Genomic DNA, 25,741 nt, shown 5'->3' on the forward strand with positions numbered 1-25,741 from the left:
AAGTTACTGATGTATGGAAGATATACAATAATAATATGCATTCACATCACAGTGTGAATAACAGAACTACACTTTTCTTTTTCTTATGACTATTCACTTAAGCATGCATTTTTTTAACTACCAAGAAATGAATCGTTACTATTAATACATATTGTATATAAATTATTATGGTAGAAATCTAATTTTCCCATTTAATCACTAACTCGGATTCATGAAAAAATTGCCATGGGCTTGATTTCCCATAAAGTCCTAGGTAGAGCCTGAGTTATTACTGAAGCTAATGTTATTTTACACTTATATAGCAAGTGGCAATATGCTCAGCACTTGGCAAGCCATTGGGAGTGAAATTTGACCTATCAAGAAATCATAGTATGACAGGTTGATGTATGGGTTTTTTCCCCAAGGTCTCTCAGAGGTTGCTTCTATGTCAGGTAATTATCTTTTCCACAGAAAAGTAGAGATTGCCTTATAACTACTTTTAAGTTTCTAGAAACACTAGGAACATTTGGTTAATGTGTAAGCCTTAGTGTCTTGTCATGAATGCTAAATTTTCATTATTTTACTAGTATAAGAACTATCAGACATGACTGTTGAATAGGAATATTCCACACATTCCACACAAGGAATAATACCTTGTGTTAAAGATACCGTTTTGGGGGGAGGGAATTCAGTTGCTATGTGTAGCACTCCAAGGAAGAAGCAAGCACTTTGAAAATATTGTCTTTGATTACTGAGCATCAGACTTCTACCTACTATTTTCAGGTAGAGGGTCATCCAGATATATCAGTAACAGGCTCGGTTATCTATCTTGGGAATTTATTAAGAGAACAAAAGTAGTTGTTGAGAGTGAATATATATTTAGGGATAAACCCATGTAATCTTTAACATTCATTGATATATATTTTAGTGATGTCACTTTCTGACATCAGTACCCATGTATCCTCTTAGCTTTAATTTTTTATTTTTCTTATTTTATTATTTTTTTAGGATTTTATTTATTTATTCATGAAAGACACACACAGAGAGCAGAGGCATAGACAGAGGGAAAAGCAGGCTTCCTGTAGGGAGCCCGATGCAGGACTCAATCCCAGGATCCTGGGATCATAACCTGAGCCAAAAACAAACGCTCAACCACCACTGAGCCACCCAGGCATTGCTCCTCTTAGCTTCTAAATATGATACTGCTTAGGGAGGTAACTTTATTTTTTTGTAACTTTATTTTTTTAAGTGGCATATCTCTTTCTGAAATTCTGTTTCTTCTTTCCTGTGTGTGTCCCATGTCATTTTTGTAACTCCATCTTGGTACTGTGATAGTCCTTATATTATTAGTTGTCAAAAATTCTCATTTTTTATTAACAAGCCCTCCAAATTGACTCTGTAATTTAGGTAAATTCTACAGTGATTTTGCTTCTTACTAATGTGCTCTAGAAAATGCTGGCTGCCTGGTTTATTAACCCCCTTGTTTGTTTATTAACCTTCTGACTGGCTTCTGTTAGGCCCTGTAGCTTTCATTTTATTTGAAATGCATCCTCTTTTGTTAGCTTCTGACAAGACAGATGTGACCAGGAAGATCCTTTTCTTGGGAAAAGTCCCTTTTGGGTTAGGAACTCAGCTGAGAAATAGATATGAAGGGCCATGTTGCTTCTGCAATAGTGTAATTGAAGAACATCATCCCTCTGCTCTAGCAAAAGTATTTCAGCAGTGTTACTGTTTAACATGTTACTTACTGTTTATTCAGTCTTTCTTTCTTACCTAGAGTTAGGCAGGTAAGAAATTAATTCTGATTCAAGACATGTGATTGGCATTTCATAGGTCCCAGTTGATTACTAGATGCTATCCTAGGTCATTCATTTTCATTATTTTCAAGCCCCCAAACAAATCTTGAGGATAGGTGTTATTACTATCTCTAAGATGAATAAACAACGTCTCAGAGAGATAGTGTGAATTGCCCAAGGTCAGTGGGTTGATAAATGACTAAATGCAGGTGTCCTGATTCCTGGCTCAGTGGTACATTATTTTGCAAAATCTGAGGCTTGTTTTATGGCTTTTGACTTCATGTGTTTTTGAAGCTTTGTTTTTAGATGCATGCATATTTATGATTGTTATACCTTCGTGATAAATTGATTTTTCCATTGTTAAGAAAGGCGACTGTGTCTCTAGTAATACTCTTGTGGTCGATACTGTCTTATATGAATATAGCCACATCAACTTTCTTAGGCTTATTGTTTACGTAGTATGTCTTTTCAATCTACTTATCTTCAGCTTATCTATGTTCTTGTATTAAAGTGGATCTTATAGTGTATACTTGAGTCTTGCTCTTCTTAAACATCATATTCTGCTATCTGCCTTTTAATTGCATATTAAGTCCATTTGTTTCTTTTTTGTCCCCCTTTGTTTTGTTTTTTTGTTGTTGTTGTCATTCCTCTATTCCATTTCCTGCCTTCTCTTTATTTGAATAATTTTTGCATACCATTTTAATTTGACTATTGACTTTTTAGCTATCCTTCTTGCATTATTTTTCTGCAGTTTCTCTAGAGATTAACATATGTATTTTCTTGTAAATAATGTTTTAGCATATAATGTCTAATGTAGTAAACTTGTAGCTATGTAGTCTCCCTTTCCAGTCTGGCATCTATGCTATAGCTATTATATGTATGACATTGACACTCACAATCACCCGACAAGATAATGTAATACTTGCTTTAAATGGTCTTTTGGATTTTAATGAAATTAAGAGAAAATACAGTCTTTTATATTTGCTTCCTTTGCTTTTCTAAAAACCTTTTCAAGGTTTTACATTCCTTCTCAAAGATCTGAGTGTCATATAGGGTCATTTCCATTCAGCCTGAAGGAATCCCTTTAATGTTTCTGATAGTAGTGAATTTCTGATGGTGATATATTATCTTGGTTTTAATTCATCTTTGATTATTTTTATTTTACTTTTATATCCTTGAAGAATATTTTCACTGAACATAGAATTCTGGATTGGTATTTCCTCTTTCAGTATTTTTTAAGATTTTTTGGCCTCAGTGGTTTCTGATGAATTATTGGCCATTCACATTGTTCATCTTCTATCAGTTTTCTGTGACTGCTTTCAAGCCTTTCTCTTTCAGAAGTTTGGCTATGAGGTGCTTGGGCATGGTTCGCTTCATATTTATCCTACCTGTGCTTCCCTGAGCCTTTTGAAGCTGTAAATTTGTCTTTTACTAGATTTGGAAAATCGTTAGCTACAATTTCTTTAAATACTGCTTCATTTTTTATCACTTTTTCTTCTGGGATTGCAATTACATGTATGTTTGAACTTTAGCTTTTGTCCAAGAGTTCCCTAAGTTATTGTTCATTTTTTCCCAATCTTTTCTGTTTCTGTTCTTCACATCTGATAATTAAATCATAATTATTGATGTAGCTGTCTATAAGTTCAGTGATTTTTATGTCCTTTCTATTCTGCTTTATAGTCCTTAAGTAAATCCAGTCCTTAAGAAAATCAGACATTGTGCTTTTTGGTTCTAGAACTTTCATTTGGTTCTTTAAAAAAAAAAAAAAAAAAACTTTTGTATGATAAAATATACCTGACATGAAATTTATCATTGTAACCATTTTTAAGAGTATATTAATAAATTCATAATGTTGGGTAGCAATCACTATCAATCACCATCCATCTACAGCTCTTTTTATCTGGTGAAAGTGAAACTCTGTATGTATTAAACAAAAGCTTCCCATTACCTTCTGCTACTTGCTACTGGCAACAACAATTCTACTTTCTATCTCTGTGATTTTAGCTACTCTAAGAAATTCATATAATGGAATCATATAGTACTTGTCTTTTGGTGACTGGCTTATTACTCTTAGCATTATTTCTTCAAGGTTCATCCATGCTACAACATGACTTCCTTTTTAAGGACTGAATGATATTGTACTATATGTATATACTACACTTTGCTTTTTTTTTTTTTTAATCTGTCAGTGACATCTGGGTTACTTCCATGTTTAGCTGTTATGAATAATGCTATTATCATGAGTGTGCAAATATATCTTTGAGACCCTGCTTTCAGTTCTTTTAAATATATACCTTGGAGTGGAATTGCTGGATCATAAGGCAATTCTATTTTTTACTTTTTTGAGGAATTACTATATTGTTTTCTGCAGCAGCTATATCATTTTGCATTCCCTTTTTTCCCTTTTTTAAATGATTTTATTTATTTGAGAGAAAGAGTGCAGGTACAAGTTGGGGGGAGGGCCAGAGGGAGAGAATCTCAAGCAGATTTCCCACTCAACAAGGAACCAGACTAGGGACTCCATCCCAGGACACTGGGATCATGACCTGAGCTGAAATCAAGGGTCAGACACTTAACCAACTGAGCCACCCAGGCACCTTATGTCCACTAGAAACTCTTTATTGAACTTCTTTTGTTCTATGTCTCAGTTTCTCATTTTTTTTTAATTGGAGTTCAATTTGTCAGCATATAGCATATCACCCAGTGCTCATCCTGTCAAGTATCCCCACTCAGTGCCTGTCACCCAGTCACCCTAACCCCCGACCCACATCCCTTTCCACTATCCCTTGTTTGTTTCCCAGAGTTAGGAGTCTCTCATGTTCTATCACCCTCACTGATATTTTCACTCATTTTCTCTCCTTTCCCCTTTATTCCCTTTCACTATTTTTTATATTCCCCAAATGAATTAGACCATATAATGTTTGTCCTTCTCTGATTGACTTCTTTCACTCAGCATAATACCCTCCAGTTCCATCCACTTTGAAGCAAATGGCGGGTATTTGTCATTTCTAATGGCTGAGTAATATTCCATTGTATACATAAATCACATCTTCTTTATCCATTCAGCTGTCAATAGAGACCAAGGCTCCTTCCACAGTTTGGCTATTGTGGACATTGCTGCTAGAAACATTGAGGTGCAGGTGCTCTGGTGTTTCACTATATCTATATCTTTGGGGTAAATCCCCAGCAGTGCAATTTCTGGGTTGTAGGGCAGTTCTATTTTTAATTCATTGAGGAACCTGCACACAGTTTTCCAGAGTGGCTGCACCAGTTCACATTCCCACCAACAGTGCAAGAGATTCTCCTTTCTCCACATCCTCTCCAACATTTGTTGTTTCCTGTCTTGTTAATTTTCACCATTCTTACTGGTGTGAGGTGGTATCTCATTGTGGTTTTGATTTGTATTTCCCTGATGGCAAGTGATGCGGAGCATTTTCTCATGTGCTCGTTGGCCATGTCTATGTCTTCCTCTTTGAAATTTCTGTTCACGTCTTCTGCCCATTTTATGATTGGATTGTTTGTTTCTTTGCTGTTGAGTTTGGTAAGTTCTTTATAGATCTTGGATACTAACCCTTTATCTGATATGTCATTTGCAAATATCTTCCCACATTCTGTAGGTTGTCTTTGAGTTTTGTTGACTGTTTCTTTTGCTGTGCAGAAGCTTTTTATCTTAAGTCCCAGTAGTTCATTCTTGCTTTTGTTTCCCTTGCCTTCATAGATGTATCTTGCAAGAAGTTGCTGTGGCCAAGTTCAAAAAGGGTGTTGCCTGTGTTCTCCTCTAGGATTTTGATGGATTCTTGTCTAACATTTAGATCTTTCATCCATTTTGAGTGTATCTTTGTGTATGGTGTAAGAGAATGGTCTAGTTTCATTCTTCTGCATGTGGCTTTCCAATGTTCCCAGCACCATTTACTGAAGAGACTGTCTTTTTTCCAGGAGATAGTCTTTCCTGCTTTGTCGAATATTAGTTGACCATAGAGTTGAGGGGCCATTTCTGGAGCCTCTATTCTGTTCCATCTATGTGTCTGTTTTTGTGCCAGTACCACACTGTCTTGATTATCACAGCTATGGTTTTCTTTTTCAATATTCCCCTGGCTATTTGGAGTCTTTTCTGATTTCACACAAATCTTAAGATGATTTGTTCCAACTCTCTCAAGAAAGTCCATGGTATTTTGATAGGGATTGCATTAAATGTGTAAATTGCCTTGGATAGCATTGACATTTTCACAATATTAATTCTTCCAATCTATGAGCATGGAATATTTTTCCACCTCTTTGTGTATTCCTCAATTTCTTTCAGAAGTGTTCTGTAGTTTTTAGGGTAAAGATTCTTTACCTCTTTGGGTAGGTTTATTTTTAGGTATCTTATGTTTTCGGGTGCAATTATAAATGGGATTGACTCCTTAAATTCTCTTTCTTCAGTCTCAATGTTAGTGTATAGAAATGCCACTGATTTCCGGCCATTGAATTTGTATCCTGCCACAGTGCCGAACTGCTATCTGAGTTCTAGCAATCTTGGGGTGGAGTCTTTGGTTTTCTATGTAGAGCATCATGTCATCTGTAAAGAGGGAGAGTTTGACTTCTTTGCCAATTTGAATGCCCTTTATTTCTTTTTATTGCCTGATTGCTGAGGCTAGGACTTCTAATACTACAGTAGTGAGAGTGGACATCCCTGTTGTGTTCCTGATCTTAGGGGAAAGGCTCCCAGTGTTTCCCCATTGAGAATGATATTTGCTGTGGGCTTTTCGTAGATGGTTTTTAAGATGTTGAGGAATGTTCCCTCTATCCCTACACTGAAGAGTTTTGATCAGGAATGGATGCTGTTATTTTGTCAAATGCTTTCTCTGCATCTATTGAGAGGTCCTATGGTTCTTGTTTTTTCTCTTGTTGATATGATCTATCACGTTTATTATTTTATGGGTGTTGAACCAGCCTTGCGTCCCAGGGATAAATCCCACTTGGTCATGATGAATAATCTTCTTAATGTACTGTTGGATCCTATTGGCTAGTATCTTGTTGAGAATTTTTGCATCTGTGTTTGTCAGGGATATTGGTATATAATTCTCCTTTTTGGTGGGGTCTTTGTCTGGTTTTGGAATTAAGGTGATGCTGGCCTCATAGAACGAGTTTGGAAGTACTCCATCTCTTTCTATATTTCAGAACAGCTTTAGTAGAATAGGTATTGTTTCTTCTTTAAACATTTGATAGAATTCCCCTGGGAAGCCATGTAGCCTGGGACTTTTGTGTCTTGGGCGGTTTTTGATGACTGCTTCAATTTCCTCCCTGGTTATTGGCCTGTTCAGATTTTCTATTTCTTCCTGTTCCAGTTTTGATAGTTTGTGGTATTCCAGAAATGCATCCATTTCTTCTAAATCGCCTAATTTATTGGCGTATATCTGATCATAATATGTTTTTAAAATCGTTTTTATTTCCTTGGTATTGGTGGTGATCTATCCTCTTTCATTCATGATTTTATTAATTTGAGTCTTTTCTCTCTTCCTTTTAATAAGGCTGGAAAATGGTTTATCTATCTTATTAATTCTTTCAAAGAACCAACTCCTCGTTTTGTTAATATGTTCCATACTTCTTCTGTTCTCTCTTTCATTGAGTTCTGCTTGAATCTTTATTAACTCTTTTCTTCTGCTGGGGGTAGGTTTTATTTGCTGTTCTTTCTCTAGTTCCTTTAGGTGCAAGGTTAGCTTTTGTATTTGGGTTCTTTCCAGTTTTTGAATGGATGCTTGTATTGCGCTGTATTTCCATCTCAGGACTGCTTTTGCTGTATCCCAAAGATTTTGAACAGTTGTATCTTCATTTTCTTTAGTTTCCATGAATCTTTTTAATTCTTCTCTAATTTCCTGGTTGACCCTTTCATTTTTTAGCAGGATTGTCTTTAACCTCCACGTGTTTGAATTTCTTCCAAATTTCTTCTTTTGATTTAGTTCTAGTTTCAAAGCGTTATGGTCTGAAAATATGCAGGGGACAATCCCAATCTTTTGGTATTGGTTAAGACCTGATTTGTGACCCAGTATGTGGTCTATTTTGGAGAAAGTTCCATGTGCACTTGAGAAGAATGTGTATTCATTTGCGTTTGGATCTAAAGTTCTGTAAATATCTGTGAAATCCATCTGGTCCAGTGTATCATTTAAAGCTGTTGTTTCTTTGGAGATGTTGTGCTTAGAAGATCTGTCATTTACAGAAAGTGCCATGTTGAATTCTCTGAGTATTAGTGTATTATTATCTAAGTATGTCTTAATTTTGGTTATTAATTGATTGATATACTTGGCAGCTCCCATATTAGGGCATAAGTATTCATTATTTTTAGGTCCTCTTGTTGGATAGTCCCTTTAAGTATGATATAGTGTCCCTCTTCATCTCTTACTACAGTCTTTGGGATAAACTTTAATTTATCCGATATGAGGATGATGGCTACCCCTGCTTTCTTTTGAGGACCATTTGAATGGTAAATGGTTCTCCAATGTTTCATTTTCAGGCTGTGGGTGTCCTTAGGTCTCAAATGAGTCTCTTATAGACAGCAAATAGATGGGTCTTGCTTTTGTATCCAGTATGAAACCCTGCACCTTTTGATGGGATCATTAAGCTCATTCACGTTCAGAGTTACTATTGTAAGATATGAATTTCGTGTCATCATAATACCTATTCAGACCCTTTTTTTGTGAATTATTTCTTTGGATTTCCTCTTTCTTTGCAGAGCTGGTTTGGTGGTCACATATTCTTTCAGTTTCTGCCTATCTTGGAAGCTCTTTATCTCTCCTTCTATTCTGAATGAGAGCCTTGCTGGATAGAATATTTTTGGCTGCACATTCTTTTCATTTAGGACCCTGAATATATCTTGCCCGCCCTTTCTGGCCTGCCAGGTCTCTGTGGAGAGGTCTGCTGTTAACCCAATACTTCTCCCCATAAAGGTGAGGGATTTCTTGTCTCTTGCTGCTTTAAGGATCTTCTCTTTATCTTTGGAATTTGCAAGTTTCACTATTAAATGTTGGGGTGTTGAACGGTTTTTATTGATTTTGGGGGCGGAAATCTCTGTCTCCTGGATCTGAGTGCCTGTTTCCCTCCCCAAGTTAGGGAAGTTCTCAGCTATAATTTGTTCAAATACACTTTCTGGTCTTCTGTCCCTTTCAGCGTCCTAGGGAACCCCAATTAAACGTAGATTTTCCTTCTGAGGCTGTCGTTTATTTCCCTTAACCTTTCCTCGTGATCTTTTGTTTTCCTGTTTTTTCCTCAGCTTCCTTCCTTGTCATCAACTTGTCTTCTATGTCACTCACTCGTTCTTCTATCTCATTAACCTTTGTCGTTACGACCTCCAGTTTGGATTGCATCTCATTTAATTGATTTTTAATTTCGGCCATATTAGATCTAAATTCTGCAGTCATGAAGTCTCTTGAATCTTTTATGCCTTTTTCCAGAGCCACCAGTAGCTTTATAATTGTGCTTCTGAATTGGCTTTCTGACATCGAATTGTAATCCAAATTCTGTAACTCTGTGGCAGAGAGTACTATTTCTGATTCTTTCTTTGTGGTGAGTTCTTTCTAGTCATTTTGCTCAGTGCAGAGTGTCTAAAAACAAGTTGCACTGAAAAAAGGAAGGAAAAAAAAGAGAAAGAAAGGGGGGAAACAACAAAGAACAAAAAAAAAAAAAACAAAAAACAAAACAAAACAAAAAAACAAAAACAAAACAAGGAGGGGTATCCTCTGATTCTGTATACCGTAAGTCCCTCGACTTCCCCTGGAGCTTTCTAGCTCTGCTGGGTCAAGAACTTGTTGTCCTTCCTGCTGATCCTCCGGGGGAGGGGCCTGCTGTGCTGATTCTCGGGTGTGTGCACCTGGGGGAGCTGCCCCGCCCCTGCCAGGTCACAGCTGAGTGGAGGCTGTTTATCCTGTGAGGCTCCTGTTTCCTGACAGCCCCGATCCGTCCCAGGCACACGGTGACACCAGGAGGAACAACACTGGCGGTGGCCAGGTCCCCAGCCCTGGAGTCAGCTCCCCCAGTAACCACCGCAGTCTCCCAGTCCACCTTGGCCTGGATGCTCTGGGGGCGGGGGGCGCTGACCTGCACAGCTTGGGGCGCCCGGCGGGAGGAGCATCTTGCTGTCCTGGGCCCTCCTGGCCTCCACCTGTCCTCGGGGGAGTGCAGGATCCCAGCTTTGTCCTCCGGGGCCCTGGGACCTGGGGCCTGCGCCGCGGGAATCGCACCCCGGGGCTGCGCAGAGCCACCTCCCAGCCGCCTCCGAGCTGCTCCCGGGACCCCACCGGGCGCGCTCCAGCCCTTTAGGGAGCTCGGCCGCGGGGTGTGGCGCGCTCTCCCCCGGGGGCACCTCCTCTGTTAGTGCCCCTGGGAGCCTGGGAGCCCCACCGCCCCTCCCGGGATCCTGCCCGATTCCCTGCCTTTCCGCCCGGGAAGGTCGGTGCAGCTCCTGCGTCTCCCGGACGGGGCTCTCCTGTCCTGGGGACACTCGCCCCGGCCTCAGCCCGGCTCCTCGCGGGCCCCTCCCCCTTGGATGCTTTTTAAATTTCTTTTTCCCCGTCTTCCTACCTTGATGGAAGCGCGAACTCTTCTCACTGTAGCATTCCAGGTGTTGTCTCTTGAAATCTCAGGCTGAATTCGTGGGTTTTCAGGATGATTTGAAGGTTATCTAGGTAAGTTGGTGGGGACAGGTGACTTGGGGACCCTACTCTTCCGCCTTCTTGCCCCGCCCCCTTGCATTTCTTTAAAAAAAAGATTTATTTATTCATGAGAGACACATACAAAGAGAGGCAGAGACACAGGCAGAGGGAGAAGCAGGCTCCACGCAGGGAGCCCCATGCGGACTCGATCCCGGATCCCGGGATCACGACCTGAACCGAAGGCAGGCGCCCAACCGCTGAGCCACCCAGGCGTCCCTCATGTCACACTCCTACCAACAGTGCACAGGGGCTCTAATTGTCCACAGGCTTTATGGTTTTTTTTATAGTAGCCATCCTAATTGGCATGAGGTGGTATTTCATTGTAATTTGGATTTGCATTTCCTGAATGATTAGTGGTGTTGACCATCTTTACATGTGCTTACTGGCCATTTGTATATACTTTTGGAGAAATGTCTATTCAATTCCTTTTCCTATTTTTGAATTGGGTTGTTTTGTTGTTGCTGTTACTGGGTTTTAGCAATTATCTATATGTTCTGGATATTAATCCTTTGTCAGGTATATGATTTGCAGATATTTTCTCCTATTCTGTGGGTTGCCCATTTACTTTGTTGATAGTGTCTTTGGGTGTATAAATTTCAAAAGTTTAAAGTCCAATTTGCTTATTCATTCTTTTGTTGCATGTGCCTTTGGTGTCATATCCAAAAAAATTGCTGCCACATTCAGTGTTGTGAAGATTTTGCCCTATGTTTTCTCCTAAGAGTTTTATAGTTTTAGGTCTTACATTTAAGTCTGACCCATTTTTAGTTAATATTTGTATATGATGTTAGATAAAGATCCAATTTCATTATTTTACATGTGGATTTCTAGTCTGTCTAGCATCATTTTTGCAAAGACTCTCCTTTCTTCATTGAGTGGTCTTGGCAACCTTGACAAAAGTTGTTTGAACATATATGTGAAGATTTTTTCTGGGCTCTCTACACTCTTTCATTAGTATATTTATCTGTCTTTATTGCCACTACCATGGTCTTTTGATTATTGTAGCTTTGTAGTAAGATTTTAAATCAGGAAGTCGGAGTCACTCAGCTTCATTTGTCTTATCCAAAATTGTTTTGGCTATTCAGGATCCCTTGAGATTCCATATATATTTTAGGACAGGTTTTTCTATTTCTGTAAAAGATGTCATTGGGATTTTGAGAGCAATTGCATTGAATCTTTAGATTTCTGGGATCCCTGGGTGGCGCAGTGGTTTAGCGCCTGCCTTTGGCCCAGGGCGCGATCCTGGAGACCCGGGATCGAATCCCACGTCAGGCTCCTGGTGCATGGAGCCTGCTTCTCCCTCTGCCTGTGTCTCTGCCTCTCTCTCTCTCTCTCTGTGACTATCATAAATAAGTAAAAATTTAAAAAAAAAAAAAAAAGAATCTTTAGATTTCTTGTTAAGATTGCTCATCTTAACAATATTGAGTTTTCCAATCCATGAATATGGCATGTTTTCATTTATTTATATCTTCTTTAATTTCTTTAATTAATGTTTTATAGTTCTCATTTTATAAGTTTTTCACTTTCTTGTTTAATTTAATTACTAAGCATTTTACTCTTTTTGATACTATTGCAAATGGAATTGTTTTTGTAATTTCTTTTTCAGATTTTTTAAAAAAGATTTTATTTATTCATGAGAGACACACTGAGAGAGAGAGGCAGAAACACAGGCAGAGAGAAAAGCAGTCTCCATGCAGGGGGCCTGATGTGGGACTCAATCCCAGGACTCCAGGTTCACACCCTGGGCCAACGGCAGGCACTCAACTGCTGAGCCACCCAGGTGTCCCATTTACTTACTTACTTACTTACTTATTTATTTAGATTTTATTCCTTTTCAGATTTCTTATTATTAGTATATAGAAATACAACTGGTATTTGTATGTTAACTGATCCTGCTACTTTGCTGAATTTATTTATTAGTTCTAACAGTTTTATTTATGTATGAAAATTTCAGGGTTTCCTGCAGATTAGGTCATATCATCTGTGAATAGAGATAACTTTATCTCTTCCTTTCCAATTTAGATGCCTTTTATTTCTCTTTATGGCCTAATTGTTCTGGCTAGAACTTCCAGTGCTATGTTAAATAGAAATGATGAAAGTAGACATTCTTGCCCTGTTCCTGATATTAGAAGAAAAGCTTTCAGTTTTTCACCATTTAGTATGATGTTTGCTGTAGATTTTAAATCTATGGCTTTTTATGTAAGGATAGTTTCTTTCTATTTTTAGTTTGTTGAGTGTTTTTATCATGAAAAGGGACTGAGTTTTGTTAAATTATTTTTCTGCATTGGATGACTATGTGTTGTTTTCTTTTCATTCTGTTAATGTGGTATATTACACTGATAGATTTTTAATTTGTTGAACCATTCTTACATTCCAGAACACACTCCATTTGATCATTGTGTATAATCTTTTTTATTATGTTGCTGAATTTGGTTTGCTCCAGTATATTGATGAGGATTTTTGTATCCATGTTCAGAAGGGATATTGGTCTGTAGTTTACTTGTAGTGTCTTTGCCTGGCTTTGGCATCAGGGTGATGCTGGCTCTCATCAAATGAGTTAGTGTTCTCTCCTTTTCACTTTTTGGAAAGAGTCTGAGAAGAAATGGTACTAATTTTTTTTTTTAAGTTTGATAGAATTCACCAGTGAAGCTATCTGGCTTAGGGCTTTTCTTTGTCAATATTTTAAAAATATTTTATTTATTTATTCATGAGAGACACAGAGAGAGAGGCAGAGACACAGGCAGAGGGAGAAGCAGGCTCCATGCAGGGAGCCTGATGTGGGTGGGACTCGATCCCAGGACTCCAGGATCACGCCCTGGCCCTAAGGCAGGTGCTGAACCGCTGAGCCACCCAGGGGTCTGTTTTGTCGAATTTTTGATTACTGATTTAGTTCATTACTAGTTACAGGTCTATTCAGATTTTCTATTTCCTCATGATTTAATCTTAATAGGTTTTATATTCCTAGAAATTTGTTCATATCATCAAGTTTATCCAGTTTTTTGGCATATAGGTGTTCATAACTCTTTTTAAAAATTCTTTTAATTTCCAAAGAATCAGCAAAAATGTTCACTTTCAATTTTGATTTTAGTAATTTGAATCTTATCCCTTCTTTTTCCCTTAGTCCATCTACCTAAAGGTTTGTCAATTTTACTGATCTTTTAAATAAAACCTTTGGTTTCATTGACTTTTATTCTATTCTCTGTTTTGTTTAATTCTGCCCTGGCTCTTATTATTTACTTTATTATAATAGCTTTAGATTTAGTTTGTTATTCTTTTCCTACTTTCTTAAGTTGTAAAAGCAGGTTGTTGATTTGAGATCTTTCTTGTTTTGTAATGTCTGCCTTTTTTCATATTTTTTAAAGAGGTCAATTCACATACAACATATTTTACTTTGGGTATACAGTATAACAACTTGGTATTTGTATATATTGTTAATTTTGCATTCTTCAACTTTACTGAATTTGTTCATTACTTGTAATAGTTTTTTGTTGGAGTCTTTAAGGTTTTCTATATATAATATCATAATATCATGTCATCTGCAAATAATGACAGTTTTACTTTTTTCTTTCCAACTTGGATGCATTTTCTTTATCTTGTCTAATTGCTTCTAGATGGAATTTCTAATACTGGTGTTGAATAAAATTAGTGAAAGTAGGCATCCTTGTCTTGTTCCTAATCTTGGAGGAATAACATTCAGCATTTCACCATTGAATATGATGTTAGCTGTGGGATTTTCAGAGATAGCCTTCATTATGTTGAGATATGGTTCTGCTATATACACATTATTGAGAGTGTTTGTCATAAATATTGAATTTTATAAAATGCTTTTTCTGCATATATTGAGATGATCAATGATTTTTCTCCCATTGTTAATGTGGTATGTCACAATGATCATTTGTGGACATTGAGCCATTTTTGCATTCCAGTAATAAACCCTACCTGATTATGGTTTCTATGCCTTCTAATGTATTGTTGAAATCTGGTTGCTAATACTTTGTTGCGGATTTTTGCATCTATGTTTACCAGGATATTGGCCTATGGTTCTTTCTCTTGTGTGTTCTTGTTTGGTTTTGATATCAGCATAATGTTTTATATTTCTTCTGTTTCTCTCTTTTTCTTTTTTATTTTTCTCTTGCTCACTTCTTTTGCGGTTTGATGACTTTCTTTAGTGGCATGTTTAGATTCCTTTCTTATTATCTTTTATGTAACTACTATAGGTTTTTGCTTTGTGTGTACCCTACTTACATATAACAGTAAGTTATGACAGTTTATTTTAGTTGATAACAGCTTAAGTTTGGACACATTCTAAAGTTCCACATTTTTACCCTCTTCCCATGATTTATGTTTTTGATATCACATTGTAGATAATTTTATCTTGTACATCCCTTAATTATTGTAGTTACAGTTATCTTTTATCACTTTTGTCTTTAACCTTTAACCTTCATATTAGCTTTGTAGGTGATTATTTCACTAACTATACTATATGTTTACCTTTACCAATGAGATTTTTTTTAAGGTTGTTGTTTTTTACTGATGAGATTTGTACTTGAATATGTTGTCTTGTTACTAATTAGCATCCTTTCTTGTGAGCCTGAAAGTCCCTTTAGCATTTATTATGGGCTATATATGAATTTCTTTAACTTTTGCTTGTCTAGAAAAACTCTCCATCCTTTAAATCTGAATGATAACTTTGGTATGTAGAAATATTTTTGGTTGGGAGTTTTTCTTTTCAGTGCTTTGACTATATCATGCTACTTTATTCTGGCCTGCAAAGTTTCTGATGAAAAATTTGCTGTTAGTTTTATAGGGGTCCCTTCTACATAACAAGCTGTTTTTTCTCTTGTTGCTTTTAAGATTCTTTCCTTGTCTTTAAGTTTTGACGTTTAATTATAACGTGTCTTGGTGTGAGTCTCTTTGGGTTCATCTTTTTTGGACCTCTCTGGGTTTTCTGGATCTGGGTTTCTGTTTTCCTCCCCAACATAAGGAAATTTTTAGCCATAATTTCCTCAGATAAGTTTTCTTCCCCTTTCTCTCTCTTTTCCTTCTTGGATTCCTATGATGTGAATGTTTTCCCTTTGATGTTGTGGTGTAAGTCTCTTAAACTGTCTTCACTGTTTTCATTCTTTTTTTTTTTTTCTTTTTGCTGCCCTGATTGGGTGAGTTCCTCTGTCTTATCTTTGAGTTTGCTGATCTTTTCTTTTAGTCTTCTAGAAGAACACCTTCATCTAGTCTGCTGTTGAATCCCTCTAGTGTGTTTTTCAGTTCATTTGTTGTATTCAGCTCTATGACTTCTGTTTGATACTTTATTATACTTTCCATCTCTTTGTTGAAGTTCCTACTATGTTCATCTATTCTTCTTCTTAGTTTGATGAGCATCTTTATGACCAAATTTTAGACCTTTTAACAGGTAAATTACTTATCTCTGTTTCATTAAGTTTTTTTTCCAAGCTTTTATTTTTTTTTCTTTCATTTAGGATGTATTCTTCTGTTTCATCATTTTGTTTGATTCTCTTTGGTTTCTATGTATTAGATAAAACACCTATCTCTCTGAGTCTTGATGGGCTGGCCTTATGTAGGTTTATTGTTCAACCTTGCCCTAGATCTTGATTGTATTTCTAATCTCTTTGACCCATGCAGCCTATTTTATCTTTACTAGGTCCCAGTGTTGAGGATGTGCAAGACAAGTCATGTCCCAAAGTGGTAGATTTCAGTCAGTAGCTAGATATAGGCTGATTGGAGGCCAAACCTGGCAGCAGCTTTTAAATAATGAAAACATATTAGTCCTGTGTAATGACAGTTTAAGCCCCAATGGATATTCAGAGCCAGGTAATCTGGAGGTGTCCCCTGAACAGTAGTTGCAAAAATCAGAACTCCAAATAAGTATGTAAGCTTTTCTTTTGGGAAATATTTGTAGCAAAAGAGAAGCAAAGGTAGAGCACAGTGATGGCATCCCCCAGACTATGTTCTGTTAGAGCACCTCCATAGCTCCTGAAATGTGCCAACTTTGATTCCTGTCTCTACAGCTGAGGTTCTGGGACTCTCACATAGGCAGCTTTTACAGAAAGATTGAAGATGTGTTTCAGTCTCCCTGTGAAGTTGGACCTTGGGGTTGGTAGCCTGCCACAACTGTCTTTCTTATTGTTAGAATTTCATGGGCCCTAGGAACACATACTCTTTTGGCCACCAGAGATGATGAAGGGTATCTATTGGGTGGCAGCTTCAAAAAGCAGGGCATCAGATGTAAAGACTGGTACACCAGACACCTGTAAGAGGTCTCTTCCAAGAGATACTGGTGTTCTGTAGTTCAGCAGAGGGAAAGGGCAAAATAGCACCTGCTCTCTGAGGTCTCAGGGAGGGTTTACAGTCAGTTCTTAAACATATCTTTAATTAGAAGTGCCCCCTCAGTCAATAACTATATTGACAAGCTAATAGGCCTCTTTTACATAAAGACTGAGCTCCTGAGTCTGTTGCTTCTTGCTGTGCCTTAAGGGTGATAGCTATTCAAGAGCTCTTTTTTTCTCTGGGAAACAAACTAAGAGTTGTGAAAGTAGAGGTGGGTAGAGGGATGGGGTAACTGGGCAAAGGGCACTAAGGAGGGCAATTGATGGGATGAGCACTAGGTGTTATAAAAATATTTTGGCAAAATGAATTTAAAATTTAAAAAAACACCACTTTTTTCATTGGTCACAGTCCTATGGGACCTGTGAGTATAAGCCCTGCTGGCCACCAGAGCCAGGCAATGTAGATGTGTCTCCTGGCAGCAGCCATAAAAATCACAGTTAAGGGTATAAGCTCCTCTTCTGAAAATACCAGTGACTTAGAGCAAGGTAGAGGAAGAATAAAAATATGGTGTGAGCCAGCCTCCATTCCCTGAGAGCACCTCCATCAGCCCCTGTAAGTGTGCCAAAGCAGGATTTGCCCTTCAGACTAAAGCTTATGCACAAGCAAATAGACGTTTTTCTCAGAAAGACTGGGGATATGATTCATTCTGCTGTCCGTGCAATGCTTGGAACTGGTAGTCTGCCAAGAACTATCTCCACAATTGTTATAGTCCCATGGGACCTAGGAACACAGGTATCTCCCTGGTCTTTGGAGCCACACAATTAAGAGGTATCTCTTGGATGGAAGCCACACATACTGGATCACCAGACATAAACACTGAAAAGTCAGACAAGTGTAGAAGCTCCCCCCAGGACATACTGGCACTCTAGGGTGTTACAGAAGGAGAATATGAGGGTGGTACTCACTGGCTTGAGTGAGGTGGAAGGGGGATACAATGATGGCACTGCCCCCAAAAGGAAAATAAAAAGATCAGAATAAAAAAAAGAAAGAAAAGAAAAAGAAAAAGAAAAAGAAAAAGAAAAAGAAAAAGAAAAAGAAAAAGAAAAAGAAAAAGAAAAAGATGGCACCTGCTGGCTTTACCAAGCTGAGAGTAGGAAGATGTTTGCCTACCAGCCTCTGCCCCTCAGGCCATCATTTTAAAATTAGCAAATCAGCCTTTCACATAAAGTCTGGGTGTATTTCAAAGGGCCACGTCTGTGCTGGTCCCTAAGGTGGCTCAGTCTATGGATGAGTCCTTCAAGAGCCATTTCTCAGTTGACCACAGCACTACATGTCTCATGGTTGAGGATTCCATTTGGTCTTCACAGGCAATTGTTTTGGGGACTTGTCTCTCATATGTTGGTCTTATAACTTGGGGTGCCCAACATAGGGTATGAACCCTTAAGTCCTCAGGGAGAAGCTCTAGGTTTTGAGTTCCCTCCCGACTGTGAGCTGCTGCACTGTGAGTGGAATTTATGGTGAAATTGTGTCTCAGCTTTTCCTACGCTTTGATGTGGTTTCCTTATTTGATTGATGTAAAGGGGTTGCTTCACCAGCTTTTAGTTTTGTCCCTCACCAGCTTTTAGCTTAGTCCCCCCCCACCCAGCAGAAATTATTCCACATATAACTATAGATTCTATGTGTCTATAGGATAAAGAAATTTCAGGATATTCCTATATCATCATCTTGACATGGAATTCTCTTAATGTTTGCATTTAAAGCTTTAAATTTCTCCCTTAAGCCGTTTCACTGCATCCATAAGTTTTGGTATGATCTGTTTTCAATTTAATTTTTCTCTAAGTATTTTCTAATTTCTCTTGTGATTTCTTCTTTGATCCACTGGTTGTCTAAGAATGTGATATTTAATTCTACAAATTTTGGGATTTTCCAGTTTTGCTTTTGTTATTGATTTCTAAATTCATCCCACTGTAGTCAGAGAAGATAGTTTCTATGTTATTGATCTTTTAAAATCTATTGAAACTTAATTTATGACATAACATATGAGCTGTCCTAGAAAATGTCCCATGTACCCTTGAGAAGAATGTGTATGCTGTTGTTTGGTAGAGTTCTTTATATGTCATATCTAGTTGGTTCATTGTATTTTTAAGCTATTTGTTTCCTTTCTTAACTTCTGTTTGTTCTATCCATTTTTGAGAGTGGGGTATTGACATCTGTAATAATTCTCATAGAGCTTTCTGTTTCTTCCTTCAGTTCTGCCAGATTTTGCTTTATGTATTTTGTTCATCTGTTATTAGGCATGTAAATGTCTATAATTGTTATAACATCTTGCTATATTGAACATTTTACTGGTATATAATGTCCTTCTTTGTCCCTCATAACCTTTTTGGCCTTTTTTAAAGATTTTATTTATTTATTCATGAGGGACAGAGAGAGAGAGAGAGAGAGAGAGAGGGGGAGAGAGAGAGAAAGGCAGAGACACAGGCAGAGGGAGAAGCAGGCTCCATGCAGGGAGCCTGACGTGGGACTTGATTCCGGGTCTCCAGGATCAGGCCCTGGGCTGAAGGCAGCGCTAAACCACTGAGCCACCGGGACTGCCCCCTCATAACCTTTTTGGTTTAAGGTTTATTTTGTCAGATATTCATTTGGCTACCCCTATTCTCTTTTGGTTATCATTTCCATGCAATACCATTTTCCATCCTTTTGCTTTCAATCTATTTGTGTCTTTAGATGTACAGTGATAGCATACAGTTATATCATGATTTTATCCATTCTGTCAATCTCTATATTTTGACTAGAGAATGTAATCTATTTCATTTAAAGTAATTACTGATAAGGAGAGACATATGTCATTTTTCGATTTGGCTTCTATATGCCTCATATTTTCATTCCTCATTTCTTGCATTTCTTCTCGGGTGTTTAGTTGGTGTGTGTGTGTGTGTGTGTGTGGTTGAAATGTTTAAAATCCTTTCTCATTTTCTTTTGTGTATATTTTATAGCTATTTTCTTTGTGATTATCATGGTAATTACATTTAATATCCTAAAGTTATAACATCTTAAATTGAATTTATACCCACTTGACTTCAATAGCATACAAAACTTCTGTTACTTTCCAGCTCCATCCCTACCCTTTCAGTTGTTGATGTCACAAAATTATATCTTAAATTTTGTGTGTCACAAAACATAAACTAATAATTCTTTTGAATGCATTAGTCTTTTAAATTATGTAGAAAACAACATATGGAATTACAAGCCAAAGTTAACAGTAATATTAGCTTTTTAAGCAAATAATTGAAAAAAAATTTTAGTCTTTTAAATCATGTAGAAAATAAAAAGTAGAAGTACAAACCATTGTTATAATAATACTGGCTTTTATAATTGCCCGTTTACTTTTATTGAGATCTCTATTTTTTCATATAGCTTTAAATTACTGTGTAGTGTCCTTTCATGTCACCCTGCAGGACTTCCTTGAATATTTCTTGTAGGGTCCGATTTATTGGTAATGGACTCCCTCAGCTTTTGTTTAGCTGGGAATGTCTTAATTTCACTCTCACTCTTGAAGGACAGTTTTGTAGAATATAGGATTCTTGATTGACTTTTTTTTCTTTTAGCAGTTTTTTTTTTTTTTTTTTTAATATCTGCCCACTGTCTTCTGGCCTCCAAAGTTTCTGATGAGAAATCTGATGATAAACTCACTGAGAAACCCATATATGTGCTCACTCTGGGTCCCACAAGTTGTGCTGGCTACTTCAGGAACATGTGTACCTTGCATAGGCCTAAGGGTGTGGAATGGGTACCTGCTATTGTGCTAAGAGCTGAAATTAACTCCAATTTAATATTCAAGCCTTCCTTTGAAAGTTGCAATCTTCAATTGCCTCTAGAGTTCCTAAATAGTTACATTAGACAGATTTTGCCAGTACAAGTTTTTTCTAGTTGGGGAAACAGATTCCTGGTACTTCCTATTTAACCATCTTCTCAGAATCCTGTCCCATTTAGTTCTTTTTCATAGCTTTTTATTTCATCTCCAATATTTACTTTCTTTTTTCATTGTGATCATATTTTTACTGAGTGTAGTTATAATAGCTTTTAAAAAATCCTTTCTGAAAATTTCAAGACCTGGTTCTTTTTTGGGTTGGGTCTTAGGTGATTTTGTTTGTTTGTTTTTGGATTCTTGATTCTTTATGAGTCAGGTAATTTTTAATTATGTCCTGAGCATCATGAATTTCATGTTGTGGAGTCTCTGGATTTTGTTATATTTCTCAGAAATGTGTGGATGACTTATTTTAGTTGGTAATTAATTTGGTTGGAGTCAAGTTGCAAACTCTGCCTCTTAGCCATCAGTTTAAGTCTCAGTCAAATTTTTTTATATTTATCCATACTTCTTTGAATTTTCCCAGTGCATGTATAGTTTACGGGGTCAGCAAAACATATGGACAATGTATATGAGCAATGAACAAGATCTGTGGCTCCTATCTCTGGCTTTCTTATTTCCTTGATTTTACATTCACTTTTAAATATCTGTGGTTTTGATGAACTTTTGTGTGATCTCCTAATGTAGAAAGACTGTGTTTTTTTTTTTTTTTTCTCCTGAAATTTTAGCCACTTTTACAGTGCCATCTCCAGTCTGCACTCAGGATAAAAGCTATAACAAATGAAAACTTACTCCTTTCTGGTCCCTTCTGATTCTACAGAAACTTAGCCATTCTGGAAGCCTCATTTTATAGTATGATCTAAAATTTTGTGGACTTTAAAATATATTTTAATATCATAGTTTAGAGTTTTATAATATCATTTCATTTTATATTCAAACGCTGAATATTCAATGATGATTAAATCTTTCCAAAGACTCCTTCAAACACTTTCCAAAATTGAATTTTTCCAAATTATATTCAGATACTGATAGAGTGATTTTACAACTATCAAAATAGAATTTTTTCACTTTGGGCATTTAAATTAACTAACTGTATGATTAACCTCTATTATGATGCTAAATATTACAAAGCAAACTAAAAGTTTATGAAGCGGGAATATCAATATTCAGAAGGCCTCAATGGGAATTTTGTCTCTGTAAAGACCAAAGATTTGTGATCGATGTTGGTGGTGACCTTAGAAGAAAAATCAAGGGAATAAATTATTGTGTCAAAATTACCTTTATAGGCAATGTTTTTGCTGTCATAGGGCAATCTATGCTTCCCTTTCTTCTTATAATTGTATCAGTTTCTCATTGTTAAAGAATTCCTCATTCCAGGCTACTCTATTATTTCTGGAATTTGTAGAAAGGTCAGTGAGTCTCAGGAGTTGTGATTACTTTTTCTAGCTGACATTTATTGATCTCATTACCTTCATGCTCATATTTCAAAAACTTTTTTTCATTCTGTTACCATTTCAAAGATGACAGAAATGCTGCAGTGCTCACTGTATTAGAACTGTATGTAATTAAAATTTGTACTCTGTGTTTCATCACAGTCTTACTGTCAGAACCACAGTATATATTGTTTATGAATTAGATTGTTATAATTAGAACACATCATGTGCATAGAATCAAGTCTGAATATATATCCTAACATATATTCTACTTATTTTCATAGAAATGAATGTTGTAAAATCTTTGGGCTTGAACCTTTACTTGCACTGAATGGTTCACTTGACTCTCTCAATTGCCAGTACTTAGTTTTAAATGACTGCTTTCAAAAAAGTTTACATTTTTGCACAAGGAGTTAGTTCTTATAAAAATTCTAAAAACAAAGGATAAAGAAGAGAGGTATTCATGAATAAAAGTGATTAAATAAAATTAGACATAAGCAGAGTATATATCTCCTTAGTAAGATTGAATCATAATTAATCAGATTCATCAAAGAAATATGTATCTATTTCCAAATATTTAACTCCACAGTTCTAGTCCAATTTTACTTGTCTACATTAAAAAAAAAACTTTAGGAGGATGATGAAAATTATTTTTTATTAAAGTTCTCTTTGTGTGGGGATAGGTGTAGGCAGAGTTTTCTCTTGTCTTTTGTCTGCCTAAGCCACAATTGTGCTTGGGAATCTGACGTGTCTTCTTGCCAAGAGTTTATTTAGCCAGGAGTATTTAAGGATTCTATCAGAATCAAAAATAGACTCAGGCATTCAGCTGTCATAATGAATCAGAAATCTAATCTATGAACCATTTTCCAGAGGTTATATTTTAGATTGATTAATTTACGAAGGGTCCTAATTTACAGAAGCTAATAAATTGTATTTGATTGTTATGACCAAAATCACTTTTGGATAAGTCTGCCAGTTTATGTATATGACTTTAGTCTTTTTTGCCACAGATTTGACTCCTTTTAATTCATTCCTCAGGGCTACTAGTTGTTTATTCTTCCTCCTAACATGAGGGTTATGGACCAGGGAGGCATGGTCTTTCTCTCACTGCCATTCTTGTTTCTGAAAGATCTACTGAAACCCTTAATTTAAAATTGTATCCATGTGTCTGAAATTTGCAATGTTTTGCTTTACTCATATCTGTTTAAAGATCACTGATAGACTATATTCATCAGACAAACTTCAGCCTTATAGTTTGTGAACTACAAAGATAGTTGGTCATTTTGACTTCCCCACTAGACACACAAAAAAATACTCTACGTTGAAATTTCTACTAGCTATAACAGAATACAGGAACCCAAGGGAATAAGTGTTTTTGTGGGCCATTTTTTAGGGAGAGTCTAGTATTTCCTGAAGAAAACATCATTATGTCTTTTCTTGAAAAATATGGGTTTTTATTATTTTTAATGATGAGCATGTTTTATACTATATGGATAATATGTGTAAAGTTCAGAGACTCTCTTTATAATATTTGAATTCATCAAGATGGGACATGATCTAGTTAAAAACAGAAAAACAATGTTTTAATGGCATCCATCTCTTCAACTGTTGGTCAGAGATCAGAGTTCTTATTATCACAAGAAGACCTCTCTATGGATATTGTTACAGCAAACAGTGATTATTTGAAATTAAATCAACACATTTGCTGAATAGTAACATAAGTTGGATACCATGTTCTCTGTAGTGGAAGATATGAGGGAAGTACTGGTACTAAGTACTGAGTCAGTTATAAATATTATTTTATTTATTCCTAGCAATATTGAAAAGGGTATTAATCCTATTTTATTGCTGATGAAATAGGCTCTTGATTAGAAAGTAGTACAAGAAATTATCACATCCCAGGAATGACCAAATCCCAAACCCCTTGCGCTATGGTAATGCCTTCAAACTTTTCAAACTTCTTCGCTCTATTCTGTTTACTGAATTGTGAAAACTGTGCTCCTCATCATGCATGTTTAAGCTGATGGCTACATTTTTTTGATAGCTAAATTTTTTAATCAAAATTTTAAATAGTCATAAAATGCAATTTTACATATTGCAAGTATTTTCATTAAATAATTAATACCCAGATAACTATCTTAAAAATGTCCAATTAAACCTAAATACCACACTGATTTGATGCACACATTTATTTTTTTAAAAGTACTTAGACATTCTTGTTATATTTAGGAATTTTACATAACACATTTTTTATCCTAGATCTCTGAATTTTATTATACAACTTAAATAAAATTTTATCTTAATGTAATATTTTTATATTTGATATCTTTTATTGTTTACCCTATTATAGTTCTCTACAACAAATATATGTATATAATTCAAAATTAATTTTTAAAATTTCTTGTAAAAAGTATCTAAGTATTAAGATGTATCTTCACAACTAATTTGTCAATGCAATTTTTTTGTGGGATCAGAACAACATAACCATATTAAGAGGCTGATAAATAATTAGTTATGACAAAATTTATCAGTTTTACATTTCTAAATGAGAGATTAAACTTTTAATCTATGGATGAATAATAAGCAATATTAGAGAATTAGAGTTCAGTCAAATCTATTGGGTTTTATTTTTATGAATGTAAAACCCTCTCCATATGGGAATGGGGTGTTAATGTTACTCAATTTCCCTGAAGTTTTTATAGGAATATGCCAAAAATTATTTTAATAATATGTTATTGATGTTATTGAACATTCCATCAATATTTTTGAAAACAAAGAATTTAGATCCAACTGACTTGCCCAACAAGTTGTTAAATAGTCAGTAAAGTCATTCACTTTGTCAAAATCAACACTATACTGATTCTTCACTTGATGCCTTGGATAGTTTTACTGGCTAGGGACGTACATCATAGAAGATTCTGAATAATGAGAGAGAATCATTTCCTGTTTGAAGTAGGATAAGGGGTTATGAAGGGAGAGTTGTAAATGAAGAATCAGCAAAACCTGTTCTTTCTCAGATAAGTATTAGAAAAGAACCCACATAGAAGCTGAGGATCTAAAAAGCAGCAGTGGCCTTTGGAAATGTTAACCCTTTGGAAAGTCTTTGTGTATCCTCTGGGGTATTTATACCCAAACTAGTGTGAAGATCACAGCTCCAGGACACACTGTGGACTTTGCAGTCCAGTTTAAAGGTTAACCAGAGAGGTATTTAATTTCAGTACAATAATAAAAATTTTAATAAAAGTAGGTCAAGTCCAAAATAAACCAAAAGTGTCACAAGACAGTTTCATATTAATAGTAATAATACTGTATATATTTTTCATTCAGCATTTTGTCAGTAATGTTCATCCAAACACTGACATAGCTTTAAGTTAGCCAAGATAAAGTATACAATTAGGTAAAAGAAAGGTAAGGTTCTGAATACAGTTTAAACTCTCAAGTTTTTCAGTGTATTTTAACCAGATGAAAGGACAAGGGCAAGAATTTGTTGTACCTTCAAGATCTCACCCCAAAGTTAAACGAAAGGCATAACTGAAACTAAAAAAAAAAAAAAAAAAAAAAATTGTCAGCGATAATCCCTATCCATGTGCTTCTCATCTGTTCTTGCTGCCACCGATCACTGTGATCCCTTAAGCACACAAACTCTATGAACCTTGTCTGAGTTTGACAAAGATGTATTGAAAACTCTCACAAACATCTTCC

Source organism: Canis lupus, chromosome 14 (genome assembly GCF_011100685.1).
Source record: "Canis lupus familiaris isolate Mischka breed German Shepherd chromosome 14, alternate assembly UU_Cfam_GSD_1.0, whole genome shotgun sequence".
NCBI classification, from domain to species: domain Eukaryota; kingdom Metazoa; phylum Chordata; class Mammalia; order Carnivora; family Canidae; genus Canis; species Canis lupus.